This window comes from Cupressus sempervirens, chromosome 6 (assembly GCF_028749045.1).
Source record: "Cupressus sempervirens isolate cs-2001-9-10 chromosome 6, ASM2874904v1, whole genome shotgun sequence".
Lineage (NCBI taxonomy): Eukaryota > Viridiplantae > Streptophyta > Pinopsida > Cupressales > Cupressaceae > Cupressus > Cupressus sempervirens.
In genome coordinates, this window is record NC_143123.1 from 111,244,818 (window position 1) to 111,265,579 (window position 20,762).

Genomic DNA, 20,762 nt, shown 5'->3' on the forward strand with positions numbered 1-20,762 from the left:
AGAAGCCATTCCTAATTAATTAAATGAAGTTATTTAATTAAATAAGAAATGTGTCTGTAATTAATTAAAGATTATTTAATTAAATAGAAAAAGTAATTATGAGAGCATATCTCATTTTATTAAATTAAATATCTCAAAAAAATCTCTCTTTAGTTTAAAAAGGGAAATTTTCAGTTCACTATTGATCAAAAATGAGTTAAATCAGTTAACTCTTTTTTCTACTCAAATTGAATCAGTTAACTCCTTATTTTACTCAAATTAAATCTGTTAACTCCCTTTAATTTGGAAATCTCCCTTTATGACTGAACTTCACCTTTAATCTTGACCATTGATTGAAATCGATCTCAACCGTTGATGAATTCAAAGAAAGTCTATTTGACAGACCCTCATTTCTTCATTTTGAAAGGTTGAACGAGAATTTGCATCAAATTGTTGCTAGAATTCACACTCACATTTGCTCATATTCACATATGCAAATATCAAGTTTGACCAAAAGTTGACCAAATTTAACCACAGTTGACTTGAGTTGGCTAGTTTCGAAAAGAATTTTGAAATAATTAAACAGAATTATTTAATTAAATGGAGTCCTTACTTCTAATTAATTAAACAAAGTTATTTAATTAAATGAGAAGCTATTCCTAATTAATTAAATAAAGTTATTTAATTAAATAATAAAAGTGTCTCTAATTAATTAAAGATTATTTAATTAAATAGAAAAAGTAATTATGAGAGCATATCTTATTTTATTAAATTAAATATTTCAACAAAATCTCTCTTTAGTTCAAAAAGAGAAATTTCTAATTTACTATTGATCAAAAATGAGTTAAATCAGTTAACTCCTTTTTCTACTCAAATTGAATCAGTTAACTCCTTATTTTACTCAAATTAAATTTATTAACTCCCTTTAATTTGAAAATATCCCTTTATGACTAAACTTCACCTTTAATAGTGAACGTTGATTGAAATCGATCTCAACTGTTGATGAATTCCAGGAAGGTCTATTTAAGAGACCCTCATATCTTCATTTTGAAAGGTTGACTTAGATTTTTCACTGAATTGTTGTTGGAATTTATACTCACATTTACTCATATTCACTTACGGAAAGATGAAGTTTGACCAAAAGTTGACCAAATTTAACCACAGTTGACTTGAGCTGAAAAGTTTTGAAAAGAATTTTGAAATAATTAAACAAAATTATTTAATTAAATGAAGTACTTACTTCTAATTAATTAAACAAAGTTATTTAATTAAATGAGAAGCTATTACTAATTAATTAAATAAAGTTATTTAATTAAATAATAAAAGTGTCTCTAATTAATTAAGGATTATTTAATTAAATAGAAAAAGTAATTATGAGAGCATATCTCATTTTATTAAATTAAATATCTCAACAAAATCTCTTCTCAATTGAAAAAGAGAAATTTTCAGTTCACTATTGATAAAAAATGAGTTAAATCAATTAACTCCGTTTTTTACTCAAATTGAATCAGTTAACTCCTTATTTTACTCAAATTATATCTGTTAACTCCCTATAATTTGGAAATCTACCTTTATGACTGAACTTCACCTTTAATCCTGACCGTTGATTGAAATCGATCTCAACCGTTGATAAATTCTAGGAAAGTCTATTTAAGAGACCCTCATCTATTCATTTTGAAAGGTTGAATGAGAATTTGCATCGAATTCTTGTTGGAATTCATACTCACATTCGCTCATATTCACATATGCAAAGATCAAGTTTGACCAAAAGTTGACCAGATTTAACCACGGTTGACTTGAGTTAACTAGTTTCGAAAAGAATTTTGAAATAATTAAACAAAATTATTTAATTAACTGAAGTACTTACTTCTAATTAATTAAACAAAGTTATTTAATTATATGAGAAGCCATTCCTAATTAATTAAATGAAGTTATTTAATTAAATAAGAAAAGTTTCTATAATTAATTAAAGACTATTTAATTAAATAGAACAAGTAATTATGAGAGCATATCTCATTTTATTAAATTAAATATCTCAACAAAATCTCTCTTCAGTTCAAAAAGGGAAATTTTCAGTTCACTATTGATAAAAAATGAGTTAAATCAGTTAACTCATTTTTCTACTCAAATTGAATCAATTAACTCCTTATTTTACTCAAGTTAAATCCGTTAACTCGCTCTAACTTGGAAATCTCCCTTTATTACTGAACTTCACCTTTAATCTTGACCGTTGATTGAAATCGATCTCCACCGTTGATGAATTTTAGGAAAGTCTATTTAAGAGACCCTCATCTCTTCATTTTCAAAGGTTGAATGAGAATTTGAATCGAATTGTTACTGAAATTCATACTCACATTTGCTCATATTCACATACGCAAAGATCAAGTTTGACCAAAAGTTGACCAGATTTAACCACGGTTGACTTGAGTTGACTAGTTTCGAAAAGAATTTTGAAATAATTAAATGAAATTATTTAATTAAATGGATTACTTACTTTAAATTAATTAAACAAAGTTATTTAATTAAATAAGAAGCCATTCCTAGTTAATTAAATGAAGTTATTTAATTAAATAAGAAAATTGTCTCTAATTAATTAAAGATTATTTAATTAAATAGAAAAAGTAATTATTAGAGGATATCTCATTTTATTAAATTAAATATCTCAACAAAATCTATCTTTAGTTCAAAAAGAGAAATTTTGAGTTCATTATTGATCAAAAATGAGTTAAATCAGTTAACTCCTTTTTCTACTCAAATTAAATTGGTTAACTCCTTATTTTACTCAAATTAAATCCGTTAAATCCCTTTAATTTGCAAATCTTCTTTTATGACTGAACTTCACCTTTAATCCTGACCGTTGATTAAAATCGATCTCAACTATTGATGAATTCTAAGAAAGTCTATATAAGAGACCCTCATCTCTTCATTTTGAAAGGTTGAATGAGAATTTGCATCGAATTGTTGTTGGAATTCATACTCACATTTGCTCATATTCACATATATAAAGATCAAGTTTGACCAAAAGTTGACTAGATTTAACCACGGTTGACTTGAGTTGACTAGTTTCGAAAAGAATTTTGAAATAATTAAACGAAATTATTTAATTAAATGGAGTACTTACTTCTAATTAATTAAACAAAGTTATTTAATTAAATGAGAAGCCATCCCTAATTAATTAAATGAAGTTATTTAATTAAATAAGAAAAGTGTCTCTAATTAATTAAAGATTATTTAATTAAATAGAGAAAGTAATTATGAGAGCGTATCTCATTTTATTAAATTAAATATCTTAACAAAATCTCTCTTCAGTTCAAAAAGGGAAATTTCCAGTTCACTATTGATTAAAAATGAGTTAAATCAGTTAACTCCTTTTTCTACTCAAATTAAATCAGTTAACTCCTTATTTTACTCAAATTAAATCTGTTAACTCCCTTTAATTTGGAAATCTCCCTTTATGACTGAACTTCACCTTTAATCCTGACCGTTGATTGAAATCGATCTCAACCGTTGATGAATTCCAGGAAAGTCTATTTAAGAGACCCTCATCTCTTCATTTTGAAAGGTTGAATGAAAATTTGCATGGAATTGTTGCTGGAATTCATACTCACATTTGCTCATATTCACATACGCAAAGATCAAGTTTGACCAAATGTTGACTAGATTTAACCACGGTTGACTTGAGTTGACTAATTTCGAAAAAAATTTTGAAATAATTAAACGAAATTATTTAATTAAATGTAGTACTTACTTCTAAACAATTAAACAAAGTTATTTAATTAAATGAGAAGCCATTCCTAATTAATTAAATCAAGTTATTTAATTAAATAAGAAAAGTGTCTCTAATTAATTAAAGATTATTTAATTAAATAGAAAAAGTAATTATGAGAGCATATCTCATTTTATTAAATTAAATATCTCAACAAAATCTCTCTTCAATTCAAAATGGGAAATTTTCAGTTCACTATTGATCAAAAATGAGTTAAATCAGGTAACTCCTTTTTCTACTCAAATTGAATCAGTTAACTCCTTATTTTACGAAAATTAAATCCATTAACTCCCTTTAATTTGGAAATCTCCTTTTATGACTAAACTTCACCTTTAATCCTGATCGTTGATTGAAATCGATCTCAACCGTTGATGAATTCCAGGAAATTCTATTTAAGAAACCCTCATCTCTTCATTTTGAAAAGTTGAATGAGAATTTGCATCAAATTGTTGCTGGAATTCATAATCACATTTGCTCATATTCACATACGCAAAGATCAAGTTTTACCAAAAGTTGACCAGATTTGAGATGTAGTGCCTGCCCCTAGTTCACATTTTGTTTTAATTGCCAAACTCGTTTAGGCTAGTTTTATACTTGATGTTTAGTAGCATCACATTCAGATTATCAGATATTGTTTTACATTCAGTTTATTATATAATTAGATTACTGGGTACTCTATATTTCAGGTATGTATGATGATTATTGAATGTTTTCAATTATCGCTGATGATTAGTTAGATGGTTTATTAACACATGTGCTTTCTTATGGATACTTACTCCATACTTCATGTGTATGATGTGCGTGTTTGTTTTCCTTATGTATGGTGTTTCTGATGTGGTTAAGGAAGGGAGTCGTAGTCACCTGCTAGTCGAGATCTACACGATGCACCACTTCCTGCCATTGTCTATTTAGCTTAGAATATTGTGTTTGTACATGCGTGGATTTTATGCAGGTTGCAGGTATTGGGTATCGACTTCCGTGAATTGTTAGGATGAGCGTACCCTATCGCATTATCTCAATGGTAAGAGAGGGGAGATAAACTCTTAAGTCCAAATCCTAAACCTTTTAGCCAATTGTTCTAATTGATAGTTAGGACAAGTATCTGAGTTAAGTACCCTCCAAATGCATCAAATGATGTTATTTCATGATTATAACCCTTTTGTTTGATTTAGTATGTATTTTTCTATGATGGGTTTTCGTATGTTGCTTTATGAGTCTTTGATGTATTTTCTACTAATTAAGTCTAATTAAAAAGATTAATTAATGATTTAATTTAATAGAAAATTATTATCATATTATAATATTTAATTATAATTAATTAATTAAAAAATTAATTAAATAAAAAGAAATGAATTTGGAGATAAAAGTTTAAGGATAATTTAGAACATAATAATATTTACTTAATTTAATAATAATATATCTAGAGTTCATTTTTAAATAAATGCTAAATATTATTGTTATTTAAATTAATTAAATATTTTATCAATTAAGTTTCTAAAATAAATTAAAAGTTGAAAGATATTAAATTATTAAAGTTTCTAGATCGCATGATGTGAGCTTGAGTTGAAAATAAAAGAAATTAATTAAAAGATAAAATAATAGAAAATAATAATGTTATTTTAATTTCATAAAGTGCACATGAGATTAAAGTAATAAATTAATTAAAAATAGAAGTCAAGTGGAATATTAAATAAAGTTATTTAATAATTCAACTTAATGTGCATTAAAAAGATAAAGCAAAGATAAAGAAAGTTAATTTTGGAGTTAACTTAGTTGAGCAAAGAGTCCTCCTGGGTGAACGCTCAATTAGTTCCCTGATTTGAGGAGAAAACTCCTTATCACAACTTTGGGGGTTCATCTTTGAGGGACACAAATTTGGACCAGAAATTTGGAGACAGGATTTTTGGGAAAGAACTTTTGTAAGCAAATTTGAGAAAGAGAATTCTAGGAAGGACTTTCAGAAGAAAATTATTGAAGAGAAGCAAGTCCTCTTATAGTTTTGGGGATTGCGTATTAGCATTAGGTTCAGGTAGGGTCTGGTATTTTGACCCCTAAATGATTTAAGAAATTTAATATGTTCTGTCTACTTCGTGATTGTAAGAACTTGTCTTCTCGAATGTGTGAATTATTCATTCTAGATCTGTTGCTATTTGATTTTGTCTGTAAATCTAGATTGGAAAACTATTTAGAAAACCTCACTCATAAGTAAAAAGAAAACTTGGATTAAATCAGGTTTTGAGTTGAATTAAAATTGAATTGAGAAATTTAATTTGGAAAAATTGATTGTAATAGATTTTATTAAAAAATAAAATTTAAAATTAAATCATATATATAATGTCATGCATGAGAGTTTGGTTTTATGAAAATAAATAAAATTATAATTTTAAATAACTAAAAATAATAATATAATAACATTTATTATATATTTTTAAAAAAAATTATATATAATATAAGTGAGGAGGGGTCTAATCCACCCCCCCAATGTACTCATTTGTATGGCGGTGGACTAATTCGCAGGTCTGTACTATGAATTCACAGTAGTCCTGCCGCATATAATTAAGTGTCGGCAGGCTTTTAAACAACCGCACGGCCATATTAAACTAGCTTTTTTTATAAATTGTAATGTGTATTGTAACGTTTTTAAAATATTAATAATTAATAATTTTAATATAAGTTGCATTTAATTATTAATTTAATTAATTAACCATTTTAATATTATTGTAAATTATTATTAATATTATAATAAGATTTTAATATTGCTCAATAATAATTATTCATACATTTTATTATTGTTTATTTGAATAATGCATTTAAATATAATTTATTTTCAATTAATAAAATTATGAGTAATTTTATTAATTATTAATAATTGATAATTATTGAGTTGGAAATATAAGTATTTAGGTTTTTGATAATTATTAATTTTTAAAAAAAATTTTTATATATATATAGAATTTTAATTGAATTTAATTAATGATGAATTTAGTTAAAATGAAAATTGTAGATCTATAGTAATATTATCTTCTTCTTTTTAATATAATATTTCTTAGATTGAAATTACTTATTTATTTCAATAAGTTAAATAAACAACTTACCTTTAGATCTTTAAAACAAGCTGCTTAATCAGACTTTTTCAAGAAAAAGGACCAATCTATATGGATTAAAATGTACCTTTTTATACTAAAAAACTGACACTAAAATGAAGATTGGAACTTTACTGCGAACTGTAACACTATGATGTTTTCTGTGTATTGTCTATGCTTTGGGAGTTTGGGAGTTGTTTAGTTATGACCAGTCGTAGGTTGTTACCAGAGGCTCAAGGGTTATGTGATTGTGATGCTATGTTGTTTTGTTCTCGATCTCTCTTAACCCGACCATAGTAATGTGATGGAGTGCTCTATGATATGGATGTTTTTACTAGTTGTTATTGCTTTCCAGTTTCCTTGTGTGAGACTGAGGTGTATGTATTTGAGTTACCTGACTTAACCATTTTTGAGTCATCGATCAGTTAAACTTGAGTTGCTTTTCAGTTGCATTGATGGGAGTGAAGTGTTTTGCTATGCTCTTGATGATGTCATGTTGTGACATGTTTGACTTGACCATTTTGGAGTCTTCGATCAATTTTTCGTTCTATTATTAGAATTATTTCTGGTTGCGCGTTGGAGAACCATGGGATATTGTGATTTATCATTGATGCCTTCAGATGCTGATAGAGATTTGTTGTGATCATTATGATTATTATTTGAGGCTATTCAGTTGCTCATGGAGAACTGATGTGATGATTATGGATAATATTTATGATGTTTTCAATCGCTTGTATAGGGCTGAGGTGATTTTATTATGATACTTGATTTTGTGATATGAACCTAGGGTAGGTTATCTATGTGTAGTGTCGGGAAGTGGCTTGCAATGAGGGACGGGAGACCCGAAGTGGCTCTGGGCATGACTCATTGTAAGTTGTTTGTTTTAATAAGTGAAAACATCTCACCTAAATACTGACTTAAATGAACCTAATAAGATAACTGTATGTTCTCTCCCATGCCTTGAGTTCTAGTACAAACTAGGATGGGGTAGAGAGAATGCTTGGTTACAACCTTGCATTTCGTAGTATGCCTTGTTAATACGAGAGGATACTAGTGGCTGCAGGATCATAGGGGACCAAAATTTCCTAAGGGATTTATCGGGTAACTTCCAACGTGACTTTTGCGATGACACTTTTTTGCTTGCATAGCAGATTTCCTACGTGTCTTGTGTGCCTCTGGGTCTAGATGTATATCTATGTTGGAACCTTTGAGTTAGTATACTTTTAGGATTTCCCAGACTTAGAGAGTACTTATGTTTTGTATTTTGATACCTTGTTTGGGACTTGAGACTATCTCCTCAGCGCGGTGGGAGTGGACCATTTAGGTTCCATGTGATCGGGTGGTAGTGCTTTTACTCTTACCTTTGAGATCTGTTCGTAGTCACCGTGGCTGGAGCTTCTTGGGATGCTTTTTTACCATGATTAGATGATGTTATTTACTTATGTATATCTTTATATTGATGATTAGCATGTTAGATTTCTTTATGATTATGTTGTAGTATGTTTAGTAGTGACATCCCTAATACTATAGTACCGACGATCTTATCAGTGACTTGGGATGTTATGCATGGGGGATGGCTAGGGCCCACGATGGTCTGATGATGCTATTGATGGTTGGGAGTAACCACACACTTAGATTAGTTGTGTTTTATGATAGATGGATAGTTGTATTTCATATTGGATGCTTATATCTTTTATGATGGATGGATGGATGTATCATGTATGGTATATGGTTTCATTTATTTTACTATACTTTGTATCATGGATTCTTGGAGGATGATGTACCTTTATTTCTACTTATGTATATTCTTTAAGCCTTTCATACCCTGTGACATGTACAGTGGATGATTGAGCATTCCGAATTAATTTGCCAACAGGCATTCGGAACAAATGTATATTAAATGGATATTGGACTTTCTTATTATTCTTTCATGTGAATGTGGTAGTTGTTAGACTTAGAATTAATTAAATTTAAATTTGACTCAACGTCTTGGGATCCTTAGGGAATGTAACCTGTTAGGTATGTTTGTTCATGATTACATGTTACTGCTTCCGCTACTATGTGTTTGATGTGTACATTATACTTTCTTGTTTTAAAAAAAAAAAAGTTTGGCAAACTTAGTAAAACTTTAGGTTAATTCTTTTGGATCCCTTGGCGGGGCGTTACACCATAGTTGACTTGAGTTGACTACTTTCGAAAAGAATTGGGAAATAATTAAACAAAATTATTTAATTAAATGGAGTAATTACTTCTAATTAATTAAACAAAGTTATTTAATTAAATGAGAAGCCATTCCTAATTAATAAAATGAAGTTTTTTAATTAAATAAGAAAAGTCTCTCTAATTAATTAAATATTATTTAATTAAATAGAAAAAGTAATTATGAGAGCATATATTATTTTATTAAATTAAATATCTCAACAAAATCTCTCTTGAGTTCAAAAAGGGAAATTTCGAGTTCACTATTGATCAAAAATGAGTTAAATCAGTTAACTCCTTTTTCTACTCAAATTGAATCAGTTAAATCCTTATTTTACTCAAATTAAATCTCTTAACTCCCTTTAATTTGGAAATCTGCCTTTATGACTGAACTTCACCTTTAATCCTGACCGTTGATTGAAATCGATCTCAACCATTGACGAATTCCAAGAAAGTCTATTTAAGAGACCCTCATCTCTTCATTTTGAAAGGTTGAATGAGAATTTGCATCGAATTGTTGCTAGAATTGATACTCACATTTTCTCATATTCACATACGCAAAGATCAAGTTTGACCAAAAGTTGACCAGATTTAACCACGGTTGACTTGAGTTGACTAGTTTCGAAATGAATTTTGAAATAATTAAACAAAATTATTTAATTAAATGGAGTACTTACATCTAGTTAATTAAACAAAGTTATTTAATTAAATGAGAAGCATTCCTAATTAATTGAATGAAGTTATTTAATTAAATCATAAAAATGTCTCTAATTCATTAAAGATTATTTAATTAAATAGAAAAAGTAATTATGAGAGCATATCTCATTTTATTAAACTAAATATCTCAACAAAATCTCTCTTCAGTTCAAAAAGAGAAATTTCCAGTTCACTATTGATCAAAAATGAGTTAAATCCATTAACTCTCTTTAATTTGGAAATCTCCCTTTTTGACTAAACTTCACCTTTAATCCTGACCGTTGATTAAAATTGATCTCAACCGTTGATGAATTCCGAGAATGTCTATTTAAGAGACCCTCATCTCTTCATTTTGAAAGGTTGAATGAGAATTTGCATCAAATTGTTGCTGGAATTCATACTCACATTTGCTCATATTCACATACGCAAAGATCAAGTTTGACCAAAAGTTGACCAAATTTAACCACGGTTGACTTGGGTTGACTAGTTTCGAAAAGAATTTTGAAATAATTAAACGATATTATTTAATTAAATAGAGTACTTACTTCTAATTAGTTATACAAAGTTATTTAATTAAATGAGAAGCCATTCCTAATTAATTAAATGAAGTTATTTAATTAAATAAGAAAAGTGTCTCTAATTAATTAAAGATTATTTAATTAAATAGAAAAAGTAATTATGAGAGCATATCTCATTTTATTAAATTAAATATCTCAACAAAATCTTTCTTCAGTTCAAAAAGGAAAATTTCCAATTCGCTATTGTTAAAAAATGAGTTAAATGAGTTAACTCCTTTTTCTACTCAAATTGAATCAGTTAACTCTTTATTTTACACAAATTAAATCCGTTAACTCCCTTTAATTTGGAAATCTCCCTTTATGACTAAACTTCACCTTTAATCCTGACCGTTGATTCAAATCGATCTCAACCATTGATGAATTTTAGAAAAGTCTATTTAAGAGACCCTCATCTCTTCATTTTGAAAGGTTGAATGAGAATTTGCATCGAATTGTTGCTGAAATTCATACTCACATTTGCTCATATTCACATACGCAAAGATAAAGTTTGACCAAAAGTTGACTAGATTTAACCACGTTTGACTTGAGTTGACTAGTTTCAAAAAGAATTTTGAAATAATTAAACAAAATTATTTAATTAAATGGAGTACTTCTAATTAATTAAACAAAGTTATTTAATTAAATGAGAAGCCATTCCTAATTAATTAAGTGAAGTTATTTAATTAAATAAAAAAAGTGTCTCTAATTAATTAAAGATTATTTAATTAAATAGAAAAGGTAATTATGAGACCATATCTCATTTTATTAAATTAAATATCTCAACAAAATCTCTCTTCAGTTCAAAAAGGGAAATTTCCAGTTCACTATTGATAAAAAATGAGTTAAATCAGTTAACTCCTTTTTCTACTCAAATTGAATATGTTAACTCCTTATTTTACTCACATTAAATATGTTAACTCCCTTTAATTTGGAAATATCCCTTTATGATTGAACTTCACCTTTAATCTTGACCGTTGATTGAAATCGATCTCAACTGTTGATGAATTCTAAAAAAGTCTATTTAAGAGACACTCATCTCTTCATTTTGAAAGGTTGAATGAGAATTTGCATCGAATTGTTGCAAGAATTCATACTCACATTTGCTCATATTCCCATACACAAAGATCAAGTTTGACCAAAAGTTGACCAAATTTAACCACGGTTGACTTGAGTTGACTAGTTTCGAAAAGAATTTTGAAATAATTAGGCAAAATTATTTAATTAAATGGAGTACTTACTTCTAATTAATTAAACAAAGTTATTTAATTAAATGAGAAGCCATTCCTAATTAATTAAATGAAGTTATTTAATTAAATTAGAAAAGTGTCTCTAATTAATTAAAGATTATTTAATTAAATAAAAAAAGTAATTATGAGAGCATGTCTCATTTTATTAAATTAAATATCTCAACAAAATCTCTCTTCAGTTCGAAAAGGGAAATTTTCAGTTCATTATTAATCAAAAATGAGTTAAATTAGTTAACTCCTTTTTCTACTCAAATTGAATCAGTTAATTCCTTATTTTACTCAAATTAAATCCGTTAACTCGCTTTAATTTGGAAATCTGCCTTTATGACTGAACTTCACCTTTAATCTTGATCGTTGATTGAAATTGATCTCAACCGTTGATGAATTCTAGGAAAGTCTATTTAAGAGACCCTCATCTCTTCATTTTGAAAGGTTGAATGAGAATTTGCATCGAATTGTTGCTAGAATTGATACTCACATTTTCTGATATTCACATATGCAAAGATCAAATTTGACCAAAAGTTGACTAGATTTAACCACGGTTGACTTGAGTTGACTAGTTTCAAATAGAATTTTGAAATAATTAATCAAATTATTTAATTTAACGGAGTACTTACTTCTAATTAATTAAACAAAGTTATTTAATTAAATGAGAAGCCATCCCTAATTAATTAAATGAAGTTATTTAATTAAATAAGAAAAGTGTCTCCAATTAATTAAAGATTATTTAATCAAATAGAAAAATTAATTATGAGAGCATATCTCATTTTATTAAATTAAATATCTCAACAAAATCTCTCTTTAGCTCAAAAAGAGAAATTTCCAGTCCACTATTGATAAAAAATGAGTTAAATCAGTTAACTCCATTTTCTACTCAAATTGAATCAGTTAACTCCTTATTTTACTCAAATTAAATTTGTTAACTCCCTTTAATTTGGAAATCTCTCTTTATGATTGAACTTCACCTTTAATCCTGACAGTTGATTGAAATCGATGTCAACCGTTGATGAATTCCAGTAAAGTCTATTTAAGAGACATTTGTCTCTTCATTTCGATAGGTTGAATGAGAATTTGCATCGAATTGTTGCTGGAATTCATACTCACATTTGCTCATATTTACATATGCAAAGATGAAGTTTGACCAAAAGTTGACCAGGTTTAACCATGGTTGACTTGAGTTGACTAGTTTCGAAAAGAATTTTGAAATAATTAAATGAAATTATTTAATTAAATGGAGTACTTACTTCTAATTAATTAAACAAAATTATTTAATTAAATGAGAAGCCATTCCTAATTAATTAAATGAAGTTATTTAATTAAACAAGAAAAGTGTCTCTAATTAATTAAAGATTCTTTAATTAAATAGAAAAAGTAATTATGAGAGCATATTTCATTTTATTAAATTAAATATTTCAACAAAATCTCTCTTTAGTTCAAAAAGAGGAATTTTTAGTTCACTATTGATAAAAAATGAGTTAAATCAGTTAACTCCTTTTTCTACTTAAATTGAATCAGTTAACTCCTTATTTTACTCAAATTAAATTCGTTAACTCCCTTTAATTTGGAAATCTTCCTTTATGACTGAACTTCATCTTTAATCCTGACCGTTGAGTGAAATCGATCTCAACCATTGATAAATTCTAGAAAAGTCTATTTAAGAGACCCTCATGTCTTCATTTTGAAAGGTTCAATGAGAATTTGCATCGAATTGTTGTTGGAATTCATACACACATTTGCTCATATTCACATACGCAAAGATCATTTTGGACAAAAAGTTGACCAGATTTAACCACGGTTGACTTGAGTTGACTAGTTTCGAATTTTTTTTTGAAATAATTAAACGAAAATATTTAATTAAATGGAGTACTTACTTTTAATTAATTATACAAAGTTATTTAATTAAATGAGAAGCCATTTCTAATTAATTAAATGAAGTTATTTAATTAAATAAGAAAAGTGTCTCTAATTAATTAAAGATTATTTAATTAAAAAGAAAAATTAATTATGAGAGCATATCACATTTTATTAAATTAAATATCTCAACAAAATCTCTCTTCACTTCGAAAAGGGAAATTTCTAGTTCACTATTGGTCAAAAATGAGTTAAATCAGTTAACTCCTTTTTCTACTCAAATTGAATCAGTTAACTCCTTATTTTACTCAAATTAAATCTATTTACTCCCTTTAATTTGGAAATCTCCCTTTATGACTGAACTTCATCTTTAATCCTGATCGTTGATTGAAATCGATCTCAACTGTTGATGAATTTTAGGAAAGTCTATTTAAGAGACCCTCATTTCTTCATTTTGAAAGGTTCAATGAGAATTTGCATCGAATTGTTGCTGGAATTCATACTCACATTTGCTGATATTTACATACGCAAAGATCAAGTTTTACCAAAAGTTGACTAGATTTAACCACGTTTGACTTGAGTTGACTAGTTTCGAAAAGAATTTTGAAATAATTAAATGAAATTATTTAATTAAATGGATTACTTACTTCTAATTAATTAAACAAAGTTATTTAATTAAAAAAGAAGGCATTACTAATTAACAGTGCTACCCCAGCGCGGGGGTGCGGCGGTGCGGGGGGATGTTGGGATGATTTTTGGGTGTGGGAATAAAATAGCCTCAATTTGGGAACGACAAGGGTGCGGCGGCGGGGGAGCAGAGGGGGGGTTCAAGGGAGGGGGGGGAGGAGAGAGAGTGGGGGGAAGGAGGTTGCATAGTATATATATAATATTATTAATATATATGATTGAAAATGCTAATTATGAAATGATACTTCAATATATTATATAACAATGTAACATTAACATATCAAATATAGTTGACTACAATGAATAGAGAAAATTAAAATGTGATTCACAAACCATAAGTTCAAACTTGAAACTTGAAATTTCATAACCATTACTATTACTAATGACCATTTGACAAATTAACTTAGTTCAAGATGCAAGATTCAAAATTCATTATTCAAATATGATTTTATGAATATCATATATCATAAAGATGCTCATGATGACAATGAGCTGAATAGCATGAAACAGTGAAATAATAATAATGTATCATAGCCATATCAAAGTGAGTATAATCAACAAAATGACAAAATGCCAATAATTAGAATGGATGATTCTCAAGTTCTCTCTAATCATCCCCTATGCCAAAGTCCCCATCATTGGAACTACTAGACTCCTCCTGGGTAAGATCCTGATCCTCTAAAGGAACACCAACTAGCCCTACATTGGCTTCTGCATCGGCATCCTCATCAATCTGAGTTGGATCCTCTGGCTCCACATCCCATCGTGCTGCAGGGCTCTCCTTATACCCGCATGTCTTGCGCTCTTTGAGCCGCAAGTGACCATGTACAGCAACCAGCTTCTCCGCTCTCTTAAAGGTAAGTCTATTCTTGTTAACAGAGTGAATGAAGCTATAGGTGGACCAATTCCTCTCTGCAATTGAGGAGCTAGACACCCGAGATAACAAAGTTGAAAGTTACAATTTACAAGTTACAAACAAATGTTCATACAATTTGTAACAAATGATAAATGGTAAATTGATGATTAATAATTATTGAATCAATGAATCATAAATTAAAATCAGCAAGGTAAAACTCTTCAAGTTAAGATTGTAAAGGGCTGAAATTAGTTATTAGTATTACAAACCTGAGAAAGCAGTCGAATGGCTAGTGAGGTTATCTTTAACTTTTGTGACCCATGACATTTCCACCACAAAATGGGATTCTTTTGTGCCATGGTTTTGAGATCCACCTTTGCAATATCCGAGTATCCTACAAGTTATAAGTTTTAAAGTTTACAACATAATATTAAAATTATAAATAACTTAAATAAAGTTATAACTTATAAGTAATAATTAATTATTAAAAGAACTTTTAATTATAAAGATTTTAGAGCACTGAATCAAGCTTTAAGGATTACCTGAAAGACTAGCAAATTCGGACCACTCGGTACAGATCTCACTAGCAGTCTCAATATCATACATTTTGGCAATGCATCAAAAGAACCCATTCTTCACCTCATCATCTTGAAGTGGTGTGACTCTACTAGGCCTAGGTATGTACCACTTCGGGTTCAATGCATAGGTAGTCATGTGCAAAGGAGTGTTCAACTTCTCCCACCTGTGGTGAATGATAGGCTCAATGTGCTCCATATAGAATGCTAGAGTGGGGTCTCTCTCACACACAACAGCCCTCATCTGCCCAAGCATGGAATCAATGCACTCATAAACCTCTCCAAGGCTAGGTGAATCTGCATCTCCATATCTGATCACCTGAAACACTGGAGTAATGATGGAGACTATGTATTTTGCATCACTCCAAAACTGATCACTCTTCACTATCTCCTTTACCCTCTTCCCCTACTCTATTTTGGACTCAGGCCATCGATTCCATTCTTGTGTCATAACCATGAGTTGCAATGGCTCTTGCAACTCAATCATTCTCTCTAAGAGAATATAATATGATGCATACCTGGTCTCAACTAGTTTCAGGAATTGCTTCTTTGCGAAGCTCCTGAAAAGTGCATGTGATGTATGGTGATTGCAGATAAACATCTGCACCTCTCTCCCATCATTAACCACCTTTCTAATCCACTCTATTTTCCCCATGTCTTTGAGTGCATTGTTCATGGCATGCACACAACATAGAGTCCACCAAATATGCCTATAAGCTGCCTCAACAAGCCTCCCTGTAGCTTTGAACACATATGCTGCATCTGTCACAACTTGGACCACATTTTGTGGTCCAACCTCCTCAATGGCTTCCCTAAGCACATGAAACTGAAAATCAACATCTTTACGATACACTGAACAATCAACTGCCTTCAAAAAATATGGGCCCTCCGTGCATGTAACCATAATGTTGATGAGTGGACGATGACTAATGTCCGTCCACCCATCCATGATAATGCTGCAACCTGAGTCCATCCAACATGCTTTCATTTGCTCCATCAAGATCCCAACCTTGTCATAGGCTCTATCCAACACTGTAGTCCTCGACTTGTGGTCACCTGGTGGCACATATGATGGCTCTCCCTCATTCACTGCCATGGTAATCATCCTCACAAAATAGGGAGATCGAGCCACATGTGTAGAGATGCCATTGGCAAAGAAGAAATCTCCAACAGCATCATCTAATCGGTCCCTTGCATGCATGTTAAATAAATGAGCAATGGGGTTACTATCAGTACCACTTGAAGTTGCTTTTCGTTCCCCTCTATTGCTGTCCCTAGCTGAACTATGTGTAGGTGAGGAGAATCATGGTGTAGGTGACATAGTCCCTGCTCTCTGATGCAAGATACGAGTAGATGTATCTCGTTGCCCCTGTAACTGCTGTATATGTTCTACCTATTGCCTAGCAGACAAAGATCTAGGCACCAAAACAACACTATCATCAGGAATGCCCCATAGTTTATTTACTTCAATTCTGTATCTGACATTCTCAAGATTTGATAAGAACATGCATGAGTTCACACCATAGCCACTCCAAAAAAGAAGGTGTGAATTAACTCTTGTAATGCTGCCAAACCATTCTGCTCCACATATATTGCACTTCCATTTGCGTGTGCCACCCCCTGAATGTGTAGGGCATTTAATTTTTTGTAGCAAACTATTTAAGAGGGGACTTTGGGTCATAAGGACCCCTGGCATACTTCCTCAAAATCTCTGAAGGGCAATCAGTAGAAGGCACCTCTAGTGCAACATAAGGAGGCTCTTTCGCAAGCTCAGATTGACCACCTACATCAGCCCCATGATCACTTCCTTCAGGCTCAAGTTCAGGCTCATAATCAGATGCACTTGGCTCATTAATTTCCATGTCTTCTGCACTTTGGCTGGATCTAGAAGCCATTTATAAAACTGCATTTCACAAAATGAAAGTAAAATTATAAAAATGATCATGATACATTTCAGCCCAAGTAAAAATAATTTAAAACTTAAAACTTTACTATTTAATTTTAGCATTTACTATTTAAAAATTTAAAGTATTAAAAAATGAAACTAAATAGTAAAATACTAAAAGAAAATATTAAATAAAAATATGGCAATATGGCATATGTTGAAACGTTTTACTAAGTTAGTAAGTTACTCTCAAGTTTCAAGTTTTATTTTTTTATTCTTGAATCTTGTTGATAGTTGAATCTTCTTAGTTCTATGATTTTTTATTTTTTTATTTAATATTTATATTGATTTTTAGTTTTTAAATTTTTTCATTGTTCTTAAAATAAAAATATGGCAATATGGCATATGCTGAAATGTATTTTACTAAATACGTTTCAGCATATGCCATATTGTCATATTTTTATTTTAAGAACAATGAAAAAAACTAAAATTTAATATAAATAATAAAATAAAAAATCATAGAACTAAGAAGATTCAACTATCAACAAGATTCAAGAATGAAACTTGAAACTTGAAAGTAACTTAGTAAAACTAAATACTAAATACTAAATTTAAAAATTATAAATTGATTTTTAAAACCAAAAAAACAAAGTAAAATAAAAAAAACTCGACTTTGAAGGCTCGAACTTGAGGAGACACTTGCCAAATCAAACTTTTTTGCTCCTCTTGCTCTTCTTGATTTTGCAATCCCTTGCAAAACCACCCACTAATCTCTCACAAGCTCCTCCAAACACTCTTTCTCACTTAGCTCCTTGCTGCTCCAAAATGGTGAAATGAATAAGAGATCTATTGGTCTTATTAAATTTTCAAATAGACTACATGGGACCCACACCAAATTAGGGTTAGCATACTTCAAAAACAAAAACAAAAAAAGAAGCAAAAAGTATTATTTTTTTAAAAAAAATTGGGCCTCTTCTCGACGCACACCACGCGCACGCGGGAAGCACGCCGTGAGCACCCGTGGTGCACCCGCGCACCCTCGAACCCGGGAAGCACCCAAGCACCCGGTGCTTGACCGGTGTGATGGGGGTGTGGCGACAAAAAATCCATGGGCGGGGGTGCCTGGGTGCGTGACGCACCCGCACCGGGTGCGCAAGGCTTTTGACTCAGGTGCGCGCACCCGGGTTACAGTACAAATTAATTAAATGAAGTTATTTAATTTTTTAAAAAAAGTGTCTCTAATTAATTAAAGATTATTTAATTAAATAGAGAAATTAATTATGAGACCATATCTCATTTTGTTAAATTAAATATCTCAACAAAATCTCTCTTCAGTTCAAAAAGGGAAATTTCCAGTTCACTATTGATCAAAAATGAGTTAAATCAGTTCACTCCTTTTTCTACTCAAATTGAATCAATTAACTCCTTATTTTACTCAAATTAAATCTGTTAACTTTCTTTACTTTGGAAATCTCCCTTTATGACTGAACTTCACCTTTAATCCTAACAGTTTATTGAAATCGATCTCAACCGTTGATGAATTCTAGAAAAGTCTATTTAAGAGACCCTCATCTCTTCATTTTGAAAGGTTGAATGAGAATTTGCATCGAATTGTTGCTGGAATTCATACTCACATTTGCTCATATTCACATACACAAAGATCAAGTTTGACCAAAAGTTGACCAGATTTAACCATGGTTGACTTGAGTTGACTAGTTTCAAATTTTTTTTTGAAATAATTAAATAAAATTATTTAATTAAATGGAGTACTTACTTCTAATTAATTAAACAAAGTTATTTAATTAAATGAGAAGCCATTCCTAATTAATTAAATGAAGTTATTTAATTAAATAAGAAAAGTGTCTCTAATTAATTAAAGATTATTTAATTAAATAGAAAAAGTAATTATGAGAGCATATCTCATTTTATTAAATTAAATATCTCAAAAAAATATCTCTTCAGTTCAAAAAGGTAAATTTCCAGTTCACTATTGATCAAAAATGACTTAAATCAGTTACCTCCTTTTTCTACTCAAATTGAATCAGTTAACTCTTTATTTCACTCAAATTAAATCCGTTAACTCCTTTTAATTTGGAAATCTCCCTTTATGACTGAACTTCACCTTTAATCCTGACCGTTGATTTAAATCGATCTCAACCGTTGATGAATTCCAGGAAAGTCTATTTAAGAGACCCTCATCTCTTCATTTTGAAAGGTTGAATGAGAATTTGCATGAAAATATTGTTGGACTTCATACTCACATTTGCTCATATTCACATACGCAAAGATCAAGGTTGACCAAAAGTTGACCAGATTTAACTATAGTTGACTTGAGTTCACTAGTTCCTAAAAGAATTTTGAAATAATTAAACAAAATTATTTAATTAAATGGAGTACTTACTTCTAATTAATTAAACAAAGTTATTTAATTAAATGAGAAGCCATTCCTAATTAATTAAATGAAGTTATTTAATAAAATTACAAAAGTGTCTCTAATTAATTAAAGATTAATTAATTAAATAAAAAAAGTAATTATGAGAGCATGTCTCATTTTATTAAATTAAATATCTCAACAAAATCTCTCTTCAGTTCAAAAAGGGAAATTTCCAGTTCACTATTGATAAAAAATGAGTTAAATCAGTTAACTCCTTTTTCTACTCAAATTGAATTAGTTAACTCCTTAATTTACTCAAATTAAATCCGTTAACTCCCTTTAATTTTGAAATCTCCCTTTATGACTGAACTTCAGCTTTAATCCTGACCGTTGATTGAAATCGATCTCAACCGTTGATGAATTCTAGGAAAGTCTATTTAAGAGACCCTCATCTCTTCACTCTGAAATGTTGAATGAGAATTTGCATCGAATGATTGCTGGAATTCATTCTCACATTTGCTCATATTCACATACGCAAAGATCAAGTTTGACCAAAAGTTGACCAAATTTAACCACGGTTGACTTGAGTTGACTAGTTTCGAAAAAAATTTTGAAATAATTAAATGAAATTATTTAATTAAATGGAGTACTTACTTCTAATTAATTAAACAAAGTTATTTAATTAAGTGAGAAGCCATTCCTAATTAATTAAATGAAGTTATTTAATTAAATAAGAAAAGTGTCTCTAATTAATTAAAGATTATTTAATTAATTAGAAAAAGTAATTATGAGAGCATATCTCATTTTATTAAATTAAATATCTCAAAAAAACCTCTCTTCAGTTCAAAAAAGAAAATTTCCCGTTCATTATTGATAAAAAATGAGTTAAATCAGTTAGCTCCTTTTTCTACTCAAATTGAATCAGTTAACTCCTTATTTTACTCAAATTAAATCTGTTAACTCCCTTTAGTTTGGAAATCTTCTTTTATGACTGAACTTCACCTTTA